A 10,080-nucleotide genomic window follows, 5' to 3' on the forward strand; every position below is an offset into this window, starting at 1 on the left:
CACACACACTTCTGCCCACCAACAGAGCTCTCTGTTTGTGGGCTCTGATCCCTGCTGGGATGTTTATTTATTTTTATACAAATATTTATTAAATGTATTTTTAAATAAATGTTGCTAATTTTTTTTTATTATTCTATTCCCTCCCTCCTCCCGCCAGCCAATCACTGTGATCGGCTGTCATAGGCATCAGCTTATGACAGCGGATCACCCCCGAGCCGGCCAGGGGCACAGCCATGTCACATGGCTGTCCCCAATACAGCGCTGCTGTAGATCGCAGTGCTGTACACTGTAAATATAAATATGTATAAGTATATATGTAAATAAATGGTTTTGCTGTCTAACATTCTCCTAGCGGCGAGTGGAGCTCTGTCATTCATACGGAGATGCACGCACATCGGCGCATGCGATCTCCTGCAAAACACTCCCCCAGGACTGCACACCGATCGGCGTTAGGCGGTCCTGAGCATGGCACCGCGGCCACACCCATCAGCGCGACGCGAACGGTAAGTGGCTAAGCCATAGACCCTGAACAAGCAATGCAGATCAGGTGTTTCTGACTGAAGTCTGAGTGGATTCGCTGCATGAGATCAGAAGGACTGCCAGGCAACTGGTATTGGTTAAGGACTCTTTTCCACGAGCAGCTGAAGGTGGTGAATGCACCGGTGGCCAGGTGCTTGCTAGCACTTGACACATGCGACTCTCCCCCACACCATCGAGTATAGATGATAGTTCGCCAAACAGACCCGCGAAGTTGAATCAGTACATGTGGAAGACAACAGTCCTTAGTCGATGCCTTTTGAGATTGTTGCACAAGTTTCAGTCCTCATTTGTTTGTCCAGCGTGTGTACGTAGCATAACTCTCTTCACCACTGGCACCACCGTCATCTTCTTGCCCCCACGGTTGTAAATTAATTAATGTTAAAGAGAGAAAAAAAGATATTCAACAATAATTTTAGTTTTGCCATTTTTTTAAATGAATTGTGATATCTATTTGTGAACAAGACCTACCCTTATGGAAATACCCAGGCAAAAGATAATGCTTTAACAGTATCAATGCTATTTTATCTTGTGTTAACTGGAAATCTGCTAAATTGAAAAAAGCAGAATTGCACAGAAAAAAAGGGGTAATTTCTTTATCTCAGGTATTAACCTGTGCAGAACAAAATTTAATAAAACACACATCTAGGATTACACTGTCTTTACTTCATCTGCTGAAGGAAGCTTTGTATGACATTAACAACTTGTTGCCTAGCAACCTTTCTGAGAAAGTCATTGGGTCACTTTGCCTTACATCTTCTCCAAAGACAGCACCTTGACATATCTATTGTAGCTATTTATGTCACAGAAAGTGAAAATTTCAATATTAGCCAGGTTTGGTTTTTTGACATACCAAAGGACCTCAATGTCAGTGTGAAAACAAAGTTAATAAAAGTAAGATAAAAATAGAAGAGAGACAGTATTCGAGTTCACAGCTCAGAAAATCGGCTAAATTCTTCAGCTAATCATTATCCTCCACATCATCTGCCTGCATGTAAGGCCACATTGACATTGTGTGTTGGGGTGCAGCATAATTGCCGCTTTGTAGCATGACTTCTTACTCTACAATGCTCCGCCTATGCGACATTCACAGTGTGGTGGGTGAACTGCGGTGTACCGGGCACAAATTACAGCAAAATAAGCTTGTTAACAGTTACAGTGAATCATACTTTTCATTGACTGTATGCTTCATCGTACACCACGCAACATGCAGATAACCTGCATTATTTCAAAGATGTTGCTGCGCTCTCCACTCCTGTAAGAAAACAAACTTCACATAGGGCAATATCGTTCAGTCTGTATATTGAGCTAATCCAGCTCCCACAATCACCAGTGATTTGTGCTCCAGGTGGTTTATCAATCTATTTCCCTCACCCCTCTCACTGGATGCTCACCAAATTATATTTTCAGATGGATTTTAGGTACAGTGCTATATCCAATTCCAGTTATTTCTAAGGAAAAAGAGAGGAACTCCACATAGGGTAATACAGTTCAAACAATGGAACAATCAAGGTGCTACAAACACCGTGCTTCTGTGTCAACACCCATCAAACGTGCCACTCCAACGTATTCCAAGCCACACTGCTCACCAGATGTAGCCCACCTTTCTTATCACAGGTGGAAACTACGCTTTATGTTGTGACCAATCACGACCAATCAGTAGTTTGTAAAAGGCCTCTCATAAGGCCCTTCCTTTATTATCACTGTTAAAACTTGCTCCATAAAAACATAAAAAGAGAACAACCGCATATAGCCTATTACTGTTGACAATATCTCTGTGCGCAATAGCAATCTCACTTAGGCCTTCAGAGGTAATTCTCACGTATCTCATACATATGGCTGTCCAATGCCCATCCGCCTGGCTCCCGGGTGCGTGTTGCTAAGTCCGCGCTCCCCCGTTCCGCCTCCTCAGTCGGTCGCAGGGTTCCGTCTCGTGTGCTCCAAGATTGACCGGCCGGCCGGTCCACGCACTTCCTAGTTCCTTACGACTTCAGATTTATAGCTCCGCCCTACACGCATTTCGTCCTCACGCCAGACTCATCAGGGGCTTCGCCTCCTACTGCCCGACGTCAAGCTATATAGTTCCTGCCGCCTTCTGATTGGAGGACCTTCCGCCATATTATTGGATGGGCATTGTTTACAAAATCTTGTGTACCCCATACAGTCACAACCTATTATCCTGTATTTGCCACATTGTCTCCATACGTATATGTTATATCCTTAGTTTCACATGCCCACTTACTGTTGCGACATGTTAGTACACCACCTTTATTCATTTTATTTATTAATTAAAAAAATTAATATACGTCCTAAAAGTTTATATTATATTCCTTGGAATTAAAGTGCTACTAAATTTATTTTCAGGTTACTTGATCTATGATTGCCTTTTGCCCAGTGTATAGTTCTCCAAGTGTCTCTTATTTGATAAATATTCCACTTCTATTTGTATGTTGTGTATAGAATCCTATATAACATCAATTATGACCCCTCCAGTTAATTCTATTGTTCACATAGTTGCCCTCTGGTGGCCATTGGTGCTATATATTGAATGTTTTACTTTAGTCTCTATTATGTTAATCTGCCATTTCCACATTTTAAACCATACCAGTATGTGCTATCTCATAAATATTGCTCTGCCTGTGCTTGTGCTAAACTTTTAATTAAAGTGCTTGTGTGTGCAAAATATGTTATTATTGTGCAATGAAAGTGCTAGTTGCAAAAATTCATTGTGATTATCTTATTCCTTGAAACATTAAAGAGAATCTGTATTGTTAAAATCGCACAAAAGTAAACATACCAGTGCTTTAGGGGACATCTCCTATTCCCCTCTGTCACAATTTCGCCGCTCCCCGCCGCATTAAAAGTGGTTAAAAACAGTTTTAAAAAGTTTGTTTATAAACAAACAAAATGGCCACCAAAACAGGAAGTAGGTTGATGTACAGTATGTCCACACATAGCAAATACATCCATACACAAGCAGGCTGTATACAGCCTTCCTTTTGAATCTCAAGAGATCATTTGTGTGTTTCTTTCCCCCCTGAGGGGGGAGTGCATAGCAGATCCACAACACTGAAGAACTTGGCAGCCTTCCAGACACAGGCTGACAAGTCTGACAAGGGAAAGATACATTGATTTATTACAGAGACTGTGATAGTACAAAGTGCTGCAGTTAGCCAGAACACATTAGAATAGCTTTTGGAACTTGTAGGATGATAAAAAACAGGATGCAATTTTTGTTACGGAGTCTCTTTAACCCTCAACTCTCCCCCCATGCAGGTTCATATTTACAAAAGTGCTTAATACCGCTTAATCCACTGTGAACACTGACCTTGTGTGTTACAACAGTAAGTGTCCACTTTAGTCATTGGCAATGTGACAGTTCAGGTCAAATTCAATATTTAGCCCCTGTGGGCTGATAGTTTTTAAATTAAAAATCCATTTGCCCTCTGCTTTGGAGATTTCTTTAGTTAAATTTGACCCTCTCCATTTTCTTACATACTTTTCCAGGGCCATAAATTTCAAACCTTGTGGATCCCTGTTATGATGTAATCTGAAATGCAAGCTCTGGACCCCCCAGCAAGGTGCTCAACTGGCCGCAGCGTCTAATAGACGCTGCGCCAGTTCATTCCCCGCAGCCCCGCTCCAGCAGCCTGCGTAGTCTCCGGCAGGCAGAGCAGGGCTACGGCAAGATGGCCGCCGAAGAAGCCATACACTGGAGACTATTTGTGTCTCTAGTACAGGGCTTCGGCAGCCATCTTGCCGTAGCCCTGCACTCTGCCTGTCAGCGCGGGAGATGTGCTGCAGGAGGACTCGGGGAGCTGCGAGCCAGATGCCGGGAGAGGAGAAGACTTCTGTCAGGTAAGTGAATTGTTTTTTTTTCACAGGTGCATTTTTTTTTCTAGTGTCTGCTGCCTACATTGTGATTTTCAGGTGCCTGCTGCCCACATTATGATTTTCAGGTGTCTGCTGCCCACATTACGATTTTCTGGTCACTGCTGCCCACATTGCAATTTTCTGGTGTCTGCTGCCCACATTGCAATTTTCTGGTGTCTGCTGCCCACATTGCGATTTTCTGGTGTCTGCTGCCCACATTACGATTTTCAGGTGTCTGCTGCCCACATTACGATTTTCTGGTCACTGCTGCCCTCATTGCGATTTTCTGGTCACTGCTGCCCACATTGCGATTTTCTGGTGTCTGCTGCCCACATTACGATTTTCAGGTGTCTGCTGCCCATATTATGATTTTCTGGTGTCTGCTGCCCACATTACGATTTTCAGGTGCCTGCTGCCCACATTACGATTTTCAGGTGTCTGCTGCCCACATTATGATTTTCTGGTGTCTGCTGCCCACATTGCGATTTTCTGGTGTCTGCTGCCCACATTACGATTTTCTGGTGTCTGCTGCCCACATTGCGATTTTCAGGTGTCTGCTGCCCACATTACGATTTTCTGGTCACTGCTGCCCACATTGCGATTTTCTGGTCACTGCTGCCCACATTGCGATTTTCAGGTGTCTGCTGCCCACATTACGATTTTCAGGTGTCTGCTGCCCACATTACGATTTTCAGGCGTCTGCTCCCCACATTACGATTTTCAGGTGGCTGCTGCCCACATTGCGATTTTTAGGTGTCTGCTGCCCACATTACGATTTTCTGGCCCACATTACGATTTTCTGGTGAACACTGCCCACGTTATGATTGTCTGGTGAATGCTGTCCATGTTACAATTTTCTGGTGAACGCTGCCCACATTACGATTTTCTGGTGAACTCTGCCCACATTACGATTTTCTGTCCCACATTACGATATTCTGGTGAACGCTGCCCACATTACGATTGGTGAATGCTGTCCACGTTACAATTTTCTGGTGACTGCTGCTCACGTTACGATTTTCTGGTGACTGGTGCCCACATTACGATTTTCTGGCGAACTCTGCCCACATTACGATTTTCTGGTGAACTCTGCCCACATTATGATTTTCTAAAGGCCCACATTACGATTTTCTGGTGCACTCTGCCCACATTACGATTTTCTGGCCCACATTACGATTGTCTGGTAAAATGCTGCCCACTTTACAATTAATTTACAGTGAAACGCTGCCCCATTACGATTGTTTGGCACCTATGGGGGGGGGGGGGCCCATCCAAATATTCGCAGGGGGGCCCAGTGATTTCTAGTTACGCCCCTGCATGTTCCCTAATCCGTTTAAAAAGTTCTCTAGTGGTTCTTCCTATGTATTCCAGCCCACAAGGGCACCACAGTATATAGACTACCCCCTTTGTTCTACAGGTGATACATTGCTGAATCTTGTGGATCTTCCCTGTGTTCTTTGATATAATCTGTTGTCCCCTTACTGCCTGGGCTTCTCTACATCCCAGGCAGCTCCTGCATGGAAAAAATCCCGTCTGTCCAAGCATATCACTAGTTACTGTTTTAGGTGGTTCTAAGCAACTTGTTACCAAGGTGGATTTCAGTGTCGGGGCTCTTCTATATATAAACTGGGTTTTTTTGGGTAAAACCTTCTGGAGTACTCCGTCAGCTTGAATAATATTCCAATGATTGCTAATAATCCTCTCTAAATCCCTATGCTGCTGATTAAAATCCAAGACAATTGCATACTCTTTAGTGTTGACATTTCCTCTAGATCCATTTGATAGTAGTTGCTGTGTGGAGAGTTTTCCCATTAGAATTCTCTCAGCTCTGAGCGTTTGTTCACTGTATCCTTTTTCTAGAAATCTATTAAGAATAGTTTCACTCTGTTCCAGATAATCTTCTATGTGGGTACAGTTTCGCCTGATCCTGTCCTCTTGGAATATTTTTAAGCCAGTTAGTGTGGTGACAGCTTCCTATGGGTATATATCCATTTTTGTCTGTACTTTTAAAGTACGTTTTGGTGGTGAGTACATCTCTTTCTTTCCTAATCTGTAGATCTAAAAAGTCCACTCTATCCTTATTTATGTTTACAGTTATATTGATCTCCGGCCAGATCTTATTTAGATCTTCACAGAATTGCTTCAGAATTTGCTCTGACCCTCTCCAGACAAAAAAGAGGTCATAAATAAATCTTGACCATGACACCACCTTATCATAATGCTCTAATTCCTGTACCCTCTTTTCCCATTCCCCCATATATAAGTTAGCTACACTTAGTGCAAATTTTGCCCCCATAGCACATCCAGTTTGCTGTAAATAATATGCCCCTCCATACCAGAAATAGTTATAATTCAAAGAATATTCCAGCAGTTGGATAATAAATTGGCAAAGACGACCTAGAAGTCCCAAACAAAACAGACCCCCCAAATATCCACAGAAGCAGGACAGATATGGTACCCAATATTATCATCTGAGGGACAGAAATCCCTCTAGACACAATAGACATCATCCGGTAGAGGATGATAGAAATCCCCCTAGGTACAATAGATATCAACCAGTAGAGGATGATAGAAATCCCTCTAGATACAACAGATATCAATCGCTGGAAGATGATGATAGAGACCCCTCCACGATTAATAATTATCCGTCTGGGAACGAAGATCGGGAGCGTTTTTTAGGGATAGATCAATGGGAAGAATGGGCCTATCTACAGGAAAAGGGGGAAGAAGGATGGGGCAGAGGGAGCAAAAGAGCAATAGAAGAGGCTGCAGGGGAGGAGTTAGAAAACAAAAGGAGAAGATAGAGGAGAAACAAGGTAAAGGAATATTCAATATTAGCAAAATACCCCTTACAAAAGCTCAAATTAAACTACTGGACAAGGGTCTGAACTATGCCCCCCCAAAACCGTTTAAAGAGACACTGAAGCGAAAAAAAAATTATGATATTATGATTTGTCTGTGTAGTACAGCTAAGAAATAAAACATTAAGATCAGATACATCAGTCTAATTGTTTCCAGTACAGGAAGAGTTAAGAAACTCCAGTTGTTATCTCTATGCAAACAAGCCATTAACTCTCCGACTAAATTTAGTCGTGGAGAGGGCTGTTATCTGACTTTTATTATCTCAACTGTTTTCTTTTCCTCTGCCAGAGGAGAGGTCATTAGTGCACAGACTGCTCTGAAAGACTCATTTTGAATGCTGAATGTTGTGTAATCTGTACATATTATAGCATGATGCAATGCTAGAAAAAACACTATATACCTGAAAATAAAAATATGAGAATATTTTCTTTGCTGCTAATCTTCTAGTAATTATTCATAGTACACAACCAATTCACTATATCATATTTTTTTTTTCGCTTCAGTGTCTCTTTAATAAATTTGGAGCATATCTGGATATCCAGAAATACACAAGGAAGCTAAACATTAAAAAATACTTTGGGAAGGAGGGCCCTAGTAGTCGATTTAATCCCCCTACTCAGTATATGCACACCAATTTAAGGAATCGATCACTTTTTAACCCCCAGGATCATAGTAAGGAGAATACGATAGAGACTTTTAAAAAAGCTGTCCTTAATGATATGGAGAAGATGCAAGTAAAGAAAATACAAGGCTACATGGAGACTAAGACACAAATAAAGAAGTTGACTGAGAATAAAGACCTTGTCTTGAAACCAGCGGACGGGGGGGGGGGGGGGAGCAATACACCACAGAAATGACACGGATTGTGCAAGATTCGTCAACGTACAAATTACTAAGGGGGGATCCAACTTTAAAGTATAAGGAGGTGCTGAAACAAATTTTATTGAAAGCAGAAAAGGATACTATCATCACCACAGATGAGTTCAAATACCTATTGCCAACCACACCTAGGGTCCCGGTGATATATTATAACCCCAAAATACACAAAAGCCTTGAGGATCCACCTGGACGGCCCATAGTTAGCGGTATAGGGTCCCTCACACAGAGAATAGGTGAATACGTTGATATTTTTCTGCAACCCAGAGTAGTGGAGATCCCGAATCTATTAAAGTCCCTGGGGCGGAGTCTGATGCGGAAGGACTGTTAGCATCACCGGCGGTGGCGAGGCGGCGAGCACGGAAGGTCACATCACCCACCGAGCGCGCGGCGGAGGTGAGAGGGACCACACGCTTATCCGGAGCCTGCCAGCCCTGGCCATCAATACGGGGGAGAGCCCGTTTAAACAAATTACTCTAAGCGAAATTTTTAGAGGAGCATGTGAGTGCAATCTGTTTTTTTACTAATAAATATTTTAAAGCAATACTGTACTATATGAGGCTTTTTATTGAGGTTAACCAAGAGGAAGGTCGGAGTAAAAGGAGGAGTGGTCTATTATTTGGTGCCAGAGAGGTGGGGGACGACCCGGGAACGGTCCCGATGTGTATATAGACCATTGGTTGGTCTGCATCTTGCGGTGAGTGGCACACAAAGGGTGTTGGTGGTGGCCTCCATACATCTGAAGATTTGCAATCCGAGCTGATGAAGATTTGTTTATGTTAACCTTATTGATGGACTTTTAATGTTTTATTGATAATGTTTTATTGATATTGTACAGTTACTGAGCTTTGAAACTAACACCGTGAGCGCCACCTCTTGATGAAATTTTGATATATTGTATAGAGGAGGCAAACGGGTGATTCTTTCTGAGACTTTGTTGAAGGAAAATACACAGCTGCTGTGAGCGCTAACCTCTTATCGATTATTTTACCCAAAAAAACCCAGTTTATATATAGAAGAGCCCCGACACTGAAATCCACCTTGGCGACAAGTTGCTTAGAACCACCTAAAACAGTAACTAGTGATATGCTTGGACAGACGGGATTTTTTCCATGCAGGAGCTGCCTGGGATGTAGAGAAGCCCAGGCAGTAAGGGGACAACAGATTATATCAAAGAACACAGGGAAGATCCACAAGATTCAGCAATGTATCACCTGTAGAACAAAGGGGGTAGTCTATATACTGTGGTGCCCTTGTGGGCTGGAATACATAGGAAGAACCACTAGAGAACTTTTTAAATGGATTAGGGAACATGTTAATAATATTAAAAAAGGTCTAGAGAGCCATAGTGTGTCGAAGCATTTCAGATTACACCATAACAGGGATCCACAAGGTTTGAAATGTATGGCCCTGGAAAAGTATGTAAGAAAATGGAGAGGGTCAAATGTAACTAAAGAAATCTCCAAAGCAGAGGGCAAATGGATTTTTAATTTAAAAACTATCAGCCCACAGGGGCTAAATATTGAATTTGACCTGAACTGTCACATTGCCAATGACTAAAGTGGACACTTACTGTTGTAACACACAAGGTCAGTGTTCACAGTGGATTAAGCGGTATTAACCTGCTGGGCGGTCTGGACGAGCTCAGCTCGTCCAGTACCGCCGGAGCCTGCCGCTCAGGCCCTGCTGGGCCGATTTGGCTCAAATAAAGTGCAGCACACGCAGCCGGCACTTTGCCAGCCGCGTGTGCTGCCTGATCGCCGCCGCTCTGCGGCGATCCGCCGCGAGCAGCGGCGAAAGAGGGTCCCCCCAGCCGCCTGAGCCCAGCGTAGCCGGAACAAAAAGTTCCGGCCAGCGCTAAGGGCTGGATCGGAGGCGGCTGACGTCAGGACGTCGGCTGACGTCGATGACGTCACTCCGCTCGTGGCTATGGCG

This window comes from Hyperolius riggenbachi, chromosome 2 (assembly GCF_040937935.1).
Source record: "Hyperolius riggenbachi isolate aHypRig1 chromosome 2, aHypRig1.pri, whole genome shotgun sequence".
Lineage (NCBI taxonomy): Eukaryota > Metazoa > Chordata > Amphibia > Anura > Hyperoliidae > Hyperolius > Hyperolius riggenbachi.